Source organism: Nyctereutes procyonoides, unplaced genomic scaffold, assembly GCF_905146905.1.
Source record: "Nyctereutes procyonoides isolate TBG_1078 unplaced genomic scaffold, NYPRO_anot_genome, whole genome shotgun sequence".
Taxonomy (NCBI): Eukaryota; Metazoa; Chordata; class Mammalia; order Carnivora; family Canidae; genus Nyctereutes; species Nyctereutes procyonoides.
Genome location: NW_026575124.1, coordinates 5,428,978 through 5,437,820, shown reverse-complemented (window position 1 = coordinate 5,437,820; position 8,843 = coordinate 5,428,978). Strand labels below are relative to the sequence as shown.

The following is an 8,843-nucleotide window of genomic DNA, read 5'->3' as shown; positions in this document are numbered from 1 at the left end:
AAGAACATATCAAACTCAATGCTCAAAAAAAAAAAAAACCCAGGCAGGAAATGGGCAGAAGACATGAACAGACATTTCTCCAAAGATGGCCTATACATGGCCAACAGGCACATGAAAAAAATGGTCCATCACATGTCATCAGGAAAATACAAATCAAAACCATGATGAGACACCACCTATACCAGTCAGAATGGCTAAAATGAACAAGACAGGAAACAACAAATGTTGGTGAAGATGCAGAGAAAGGATGAACCTCTTATAGTGTTGATTGGAATAGAAGCTGGTAAAGCTACCTTGGAAAACAGTATGGCGGTTCCTTAAGAAGTTGAAAATAGGGCAGCTCAGGAGGCTCAGCAGTTTAGCACCGCTTCAGTCCAGGGTGTGATCCTGGGGTCCTGGGTTCTGGTCCCATGTTGGGCTCCCTGTATGGAGCCTGCTTCTCCCTCTGCCTGTGTCTCTGCCTCTCTCTCTCTCTCGTAAATAAATGAAATATTTTAAAAAAATAAGTTGAAAATAAAGTTACCCTATGGTCCTGTAATGACACTACTAAGTACTTATCCCAAAGATAACAAATGCAGTGATCCGAAGGGGCACCCGCACCCCAGTATTCATAGCAACAATGTCCACAATAGCCAATCGTGGAAGGAGTTGTGATGTCCTTCAACAGATGAACAGATAGAGAAGATATGGGGTGTGTGTGTGTGTGTGTGTGTGTGTGTGTGTGTGTGTATAGGATACAATGAGACATTACTCAGCCATCAGAAAGGATGAATACCCACCATTTACATCGATGTGGATGGAACTGGAAGGTATTACGCTGAGTGAAATAAGTCATTGGAGAAAGACAATTTTCACAGGGTTTCACTCAATTTGGAATATAAGAAATAGTGTAAGGCTCCATAAGGGAAGAAGGGGAAATATAATGGGGAAAATCAGAGAGGAAGACAAACCATGAGAGACTCTTAACTCTGGGAAACAAATAGGGTTGCTGAAGGGTGAGGTGGGAGGGGGGAATGGGATACTGGGTGATAGCCTTAAGGAGGGCACACGATGTGATGACCATTGGGTAATACATTATATTTTGACAAACAATTTCAATTTTAAAAAATGAAATGAAATAAAATAAAATAGAAAATTTATAAATTCAGTTATATTTTCCACATGTTAGCAATGACCAACAGGATAATAAACATTTTTAAAACGCCCTCTTAAACAGCATGCAAAATAGGTATTGATTTATGGAATATTTAATCCTAAAATATGGCAGACCTCTACAGAGAGGGGATGAAACATTGATGACACAAATCAATCACCAGAAATGAATGTACACAAATTCTTGAAAAAAAAAGTAATGTTAAGGTATCAATTTATCCGTACCATCAATTCAATCGCAATCAACATATTGGCAGGCTTTTTGTAAAAATTGACAGCGTGTATGTTCTCACTCATTTGGGGAATATGAATAATAGTGAAGGGGAATATAAGGGAAGGGAGAAGAAATGTGTGGGAGATATCAGAAAGGGAGACAGAACATAAAGACTTCTAACTCTGGGAAATAAACTAGGGGTGGTGGAGGGGGAGGAGGGCGGGGGGTGGGGGTGAATGGGTGACGGGCACGGAGGGGGACACTTGACGGGATGAGCACTGGGTGTTATTCTGTATGTTGGTAAATTGAACACCAATAAAAATTAATTTATAAAAAAAAATAAAAAATAAAAAAAAATAAAAATAAAAATTGACAAGCAGATTACACAAGATACTTGACAAAGCAAAAACTGACAGGTAACCAAAAGCATCCTGAGAAAGACCAGAGTTGGAAGCATCACACACCTGACTTCAAACTGCTACAACTACATTAATCAAATCACTGAGATAGTGACTTAGAGATTGAGAAATGGGTCCATGGAACAGACCAGAGTCTAAAAATACACCCACACATATGAGGTTTAATTCATTTTTGACAAAAATGCTGGACTACTCAAGAAAGGAAAACCTTTTGACAAAGTATAAGTGACTCATACTCATCTGTATGAGTAAAAAAATAAACCATGATTCATACCTTATGCTGTCCACAAAAACCAAAGACATTATGGGAAAACAAAACATTTTAGGTAATCTAGAAGAATAAATTGTATGCCTTTAAACTGAGGGGATATTAAGATATTAACATTTCTTAGACAGAAACCCAATAAAAGAGTCTAACAGTCCTTTTCGAAGCCAACAAGTTATTTTTGTTTCACATCCTCATGACCTTAAGCCCTCTCCTAAATTCCCCAAGACATTTCCTTATCTGAGTGCATCGTACAAGTAGCTTGTTTTCCTACTTGCCTGGAGCCCATTTGCCTGACGAACATGCAACCCTTGACTACAGCCCCACAGACTAACATCTGAATGTGTCCCTAGGGACAGGAGCCTGACGCTTTGACCACTGCTAACCGAAGAGCTTTCACCTCTACTCTCTGCCAACTTTTTCTTTTTCATCAGGGTTTCAGTATCAACAGAATCTGCTGCAAACCGACTCCCAAACAGCAACATCCCCATCTACACAAGGGCTTTCCTTGGAAAGTTAGCCACCCTTCTTCCCCCAGTAATGAGATCTTGGATGTCTGTGCAATTCCATTTTCTACCCAAGTAGCAACACAACTTGGCTCATGTTGTGTGGGACTTTCCCTGAACTTCCTCTACTACAATTCTCCTAAAAACAAATTGCCACCCCATGAGTGGACAGTCCCATTTTACGCATCACATATTTGACAGATTCTCTTGCATCGACCAAAACACAGCAGTGAACTGTACATTGCCTGATGCTCTTCAATGGAAGGGCCTCCTTCATCAAACACCACTGAAAACCTAGCAACTATTTTTAAAATGGTCTACAAGAAGAATCTGCCCCAAGTAGTTTTCAAATCCAAAACCCAACACAATTTTGCAAGGAAATCCTGTTTGATTTCTGCCAAAGATTCCAGATTCCAGTACGTGTATGATGGCACAAACTTCTATCATATAGTTACATCCTATGGGCTCATAGGGACTACCTGAGGCAGACTCTCAGTAAATCTACTAAAGGTTTTGGCTCAGGGTCTGATGAAATTCAAATACCTCTTTGTTGACTTTTTGATAAGAGATTAACAGGATTTCTATAGGAGAAGCATGATTTTGCCAAAATCAGAATAGTCCTCATAAGTCTCTGAACTTCTTGCTTATTAGCATGATCTGAAAACCATGACAGCATTTTGCAAAATTTGAACAATATCCCTATTGTTCCAGCTGAAGGAATCCTCGGGAATTTCATGGGTGGAACTCAGCCTACAATATTAACTTGTAATTTCAACTACCCTCCAGGTGTTCTATGGATACTAAAGGTTTTCTTTTTTTCTACTTTATTCCTCCGAGGAGAGAATCATCACAACGTGTGCTAATTTGCCCCTATGGTCATTAACTCCAAATATTTTCTAACTAAAGTTCAGCAACAAAATAAAATAATATGAATCTGTTTCCCTGTGCATATACAGTAAACATACACTGAGATCCAGTGTATGAAAATTCAAAGTGTGCAAGGGTGACTCAAACTAGTATGGAAAAGAAGATGTTAGCTAAGTATTTTAAGGTATATCAATCCTTCTTGGCCTCTTGCTCTTCCTACATAGCCTTTATCACATGGATCCCAGCTCAAACATCAAAACACATGTATTTGATCTTCAATAGTCTCCTTTACCTCTCACCCATTGACTGACCACCATCGTCCTTAAATAATAGAACAGATTTAGTGGGAATCAAATTCCAAACTCAATCGTTTCCCTATCAGAGCAGGGACATGTTGCTTTTCATGAATTGTGCACTGCTTAGTGGACTGCAGGTAAGAACTAGGGCAAGTTGAAAAGATTCCCACTTAGCAAATGTGTGAAAACAGCAGATGTCCGCAGTGGAAGGATAACATACGATGACTCCTTCATGTACAATATCGATCCCGTTATGCATTCAGGTGTCAAAGCCCTCCACTAAAAACCACCAGAAGCCCAGCTGTAGCACAGCAGCTTGGTATCATCATCTCCCCCACTGCATGGGGGAAAGCATACATATGGGAAATTGCATAGCTGGGTCTCAGCGCGAGGGTCTTAGAAAACACTTAAACAGGAATTGGGCTTGTTGTAGGCGATTTGGGGGAAGTTGTAGGGATGCAACTTCAAGCAGTTGTAGGATGCCTCTGCTCTAAATTGGATGCTGTTGGGGAGGATGAATATGCTATGATTGGGGATCTTAACAAAACTTTTCTAGCAGAAAAGTCTGGAATGAAGCAAAGCTGTGATGGCTAATGAAACAGCATCACTCAGTAACTAGGAAAAAGGTCTATGTGCTGTTCTGGGCTTGACACACTCACATTGCCTTTGTCTGCATGGAAACAACACTGGAAAGTGGTCTTGCTCTTTGCCTCCCTTCGATGTCTGCCATCGGCTTTCTGTGACTTTGTATGTGTGCAATGGGAGAACTCTCTTCCTACGCTCAGCTCAGCTCAGCTCAGCCCCTAACACCTCCGAATCCCAGCTGTGCCAGGCCAGTTCCCAGAGGGCAGGGCTGCTATCCTCCTTCTCACTGTTTAAGTCATTGCAGATAAGACACTAGCCATATCTCAGATAACAGAGTTTGGTGGAATTCAAAATGGACTTCAGTGCCTAGTGAATGTTGATTAGTGCATTCAGGTGAGAGAAACTTCTAGTCTCTAGTGATGGGCCCAAGAAGTGTGTCTTATGTTTAAAATAGGATACAGATGGGGGATCCCTGGGTGGTTCAGCAGTTTGGCACCTGCCTTTGGCCCAGGGTGCGATCCTGGAGTCCCAGGATGGAGTCCCACATCGGGCTCACGGCATGGAGCCTGCTTCTCCCTCTGCCTGTGTCTCTGCCTCTCTGTGTGTGTGTGTGTGTGTGTGTGTCTATCATAAATAAATAAATCTGTAAGAAATAATAATAATAAAATAAAATAGGATACAGATGTACAAAGTCCAATTCACAGTCACAACAGAGGGAGTGATAAAATTGAAAGTATCTGTCACTGGGTTAACTTAATCCTTGGACAACCACACTGCAACCTCTTAAAAATATACAACTTTTGATGTTGCTCAAAGTTAATTTTAATTGAAAACAGATAAACTGATCAGGGATCAGAGAGAGATGGTAGACTTGGTGAGTAGCTCAATGAAATCAAACGAAGAGAGTTTGAGGCTGAGTCCAGCAGGATCAAATGCAGATGGCCCAGTCTAATTCCATGATAGTAATATTTCAACTTAGCAATTTCTTCCACCAGCTCATGACACCTTCAAAAGAATAAAATATATTATCAACAGTGTTTCAAAAAACAATGGAGAACATGGCTTCTTTCTTGAGAATCTGCAAGGAGTCTAACAAATATCAAATAGCACTGAATTCCGTAAAGTCAGAGGAACATGACATGTTCATCCCCTCAAAAAATGGGCTTTGCAACCCTAGACTGGAGTCTAGGGAAGCTGGAAGTTTGGAGAGAACAGGAAGTAGGCCCAAATGCATTAGTTTTTCTTCCACCATAGCACAAAGCAACACAGCCTTCTCCTTAAAAGGAATGAATACAAAAAAAAAATAAATTTAAAAAAAGGAATGAATACTCCTTTTTCCTCCCAGTAGCTACCACAACACATCCTTGAACAAGGTGCCAAGCAATAGCCCTGACACTGAAAGAGGATAAGAAGTATTTGAAAAACTTTCCTCAAAACATTGATTGTTTAGGTACAAATTGAATGTCTCCCATAAGTTCAGGGGAAAGTCTTTCATTGTAATTTCTCCATCTCTTCATCTTTACATTATTTAGTTAGTAGAATGACTCTGAGACTAAATTACATTGATACGTGAATTTTGTACCACGTTTCCTGGCATATGTCCACTGTCAACAGATTTTGGAATTGATGTTCCATGAGTGTTGAAGGACAGGAAAGATGAACCAGGACTAGGAAGACTGTACCGTCTTGATTCTCAGTCAATGTCCAAATTCCCAGAACTATCCTGAGTAATGCACACAAGCTTTTGCCACAAGAATCTTCAATGTAAAGCTGTTGCCTATTTTTAGAAAAGTCTTTCAGGTAACAGAAATTTTTCTGATAAAAAAGAAAAGAACACATATAAACAGTCACCTGGCCCTATGGACAATTACTTTGGTCTTTTCGATGCCATTTCTACCGAAGATGAGTATTCCCTATTTAATGCCAACATTTCAAGACCCCGTGGGTACTATTGCTGAACAAGAGGCTGCAAATCTCAGGCTCCTCTGAGATTTATCAGTTGACTTGATTTGTAAAACCAAAAGCAATCAGAGAAGAATGAAAACAGAGCTTTCTCGAGGCTTCTTCCTCTCCTCCTCCAGACTAGCGTCCACCATGACAATAGGAACCCCAGGAATCAGGGACCCTGTAAAGAAAGCACAGAGGTGAGGTGGACTTACCGGCTTGATTGGCAGTTTGAAAGTCAAGGGTCATGGTAGCAGGAGCTGCAGTGGTGGCATCAGAGACAACTGAAATTAGGAGGAAGAGATCCAACTGAGACACTTAACTCTACCCCAGGAACCCAGATTTGTACCAATACCCAAGCTGGAGGCACAGTCCTCCTTCTGAATTCATCTCTGCAAATGTCAACAACTCGGTCATACCCTTAGCCTGGCTGCCTACTTTCCTTTGGCCTCATTCTTCCTAGCCCTGCCCATGGTGCGACAGAAATAATTTGGGGTTTCCCTATAAGGACTGTAGTCCAAGAGAGGAGACAAGCTAATACTTTCTCCCAGAGGTGAGCTCAAAATACCAAACCCATATGTATTCCTATTCACAGGGATCCTGGCTCAGAGACAAGAAGCAACCCCGTAGTGGACTGACTTTCTAGGGCCTTCCAATGGGAGGACACCAGCTTTGGACTCTTTCGTTTCTATGGAAGTTTGCATGAGTGTGAGTAGTGGAGTGACGATAAGGAGAAGAGAAGAAAGAATAAGATCATGTATCTCACCACCATTTGCTTCAACGTGGATGGAACTGGAGGGTATTATGCTGAGTGAAATAAGTCAATCGGGGAAGGACAAACATTATATGGTCTCATTCATTTGCGTAATATAAATAATAGTGAAAGGGAATAGAAGGGAAGGGAGAAGAAATGAGTAGGAAATATCAGAAAGGGAGACAGGTTATAAAGACTCCTAACTCTGGGAAACGAACTAGGGGTGGTGGAAAGGGAGGTGGGCAGGGGGTGAGGGTGAGTGGGTGGCAGACACTGAGGGGGGCACTTGACGGGATGAGCACTGGGTGTTATTCTGTATGTTGGCAAATTGAACACCAATAAAAAATAAATTTATTATTAAACAAAAATCATGTATCTCAGATTCAAGCAATAGGATCTCCTTTCTTTGAAAAAAAAACACAGTCTCTTCCCTCAGGTTCAGGACTAAAATGGGATTATATCTGTCTCACCTGTTGTTCAACTTAGACTCCATCTATTCCAGAAATATCTAGCAGAACCACAGTAGACAAAATGGGACACATTAATCCTATTCTGGCAATGATAAATGTGAGTAAATGCCCCATCGATCATCCCATGTTCAAAGGATATGTGGCAAGATCAATGACAATTATCATTCTCTACACTTTACACCAGAGCTCCTGACAGGCAGCCACAGGCAGACCCTACATCTGCGAGGTGCATCTACCTCAACGAGTGGACAGCTCACTCTCCGAGCCCGCACTGGAGCCATGCTGTTCAGTCCTCACACAGGAGACAGGATATTTTTTTGAATTGACCCCCATGGCAGGTAGGACATATGGTTTAGTGTATGAGGTGTGACTGCAGTCTATGCCCTTATGACAAAAGGACACAGGTCCCCAACTGTGGAGGACGAAAAGAGAAATCGTCCTCATGTTTGCACGAGCATATGGCATTGAACACACAGCACACCATGGGAGAAGCCCAAGAAATAAAAGGGCTGTAGTCTACAACTTTCAGTTTCAGAGTAGTGGAGAGACACGGGAAGCCTGGAAATAAGGCATATAGATGGTTACACAGAGCAAACCTTAAGGCCCTCCTTCTACTTCACCCTACATTCCACGGTCTGCATTCAACACTCCCATGTGCTCCTAAAGCTCACATCTCCACATCCCCTGCAGCATCTACTTCTCTTCCATCTTCCTGAGATTTATTAACCCCTCTTTTCATGCTAGCCATATATTCAGCCCTTCAAGTTACGGTAATCAGAAAGTCTTTACATGTATCTCCCAAATCCTAGACCACAAACTCATATTCCCTTGTCATTTCTACTGACAAAATAAATAATCCACAATTTATATAAATCCATGCCAAAGACTGTATATTCTCTAACAATGTATAAGAAATAAGCACATTTTCTATGTCCACAATGAACTTTAGAAACAGGAAGGTGGCTCCGCAGGCTTCTGCACTGGAGTCTCTATGATCTATCCCCCATGGCTGCTTTGATGCAAGGCTGAGGTGGAAGACAGTCGTGACAGGAAGGGGATGAAATATAAGCAGAGACTTACCAGTATCAAATGAAGTATCTAATGTGCTCTCTGAAAGAGAAAAGGAAAAACACGTGAAAGTTGATTACCAGATTGAGGGGTAGAGGAAAGACAAAATATGGACAATATTGCAGGCTTTCCAAGTTGAAGAGCCTTAGGCTTTGCTACCCATGTTGAGGGCAAAAACATGCACAGATAATAAGAAATCCCACAAAACCCCACAAAAAGCATAATGCGACTCCATTTTTACATTCCTGAAATCAACCTCTGATAACCTTTTTAAAGACATTGTCCTGAAGTAACATTGAAGTC

The 8,843-nt window shown here is 41.2% G+C and overlaps 1 long non-coding RNA gene across 1 annotated transcript; it reads right to left on the bottom strand.

The window, feature by feature from the left end:
- Positions 1-5,108: 5,108 nt before the first annotated feature.
- LOC129517217 (uncharacterized) lies at positions 5,109-8,582 on the bottom strand. The gene is made up of 3 exons (XR_008665972.1): positions 8,553-8,582; positions 6,464-6,532; positions 5,109-5,309 (listed from the first exon to the last, which is right to left on the bottom strand). It is a non-coding gene; the product is annotated as an uncharacterized LOC129517217 (long non-coding RNA).
- Between the last annotated feature and the right edge of the window lie 261 nt (positions 8,583-8,843).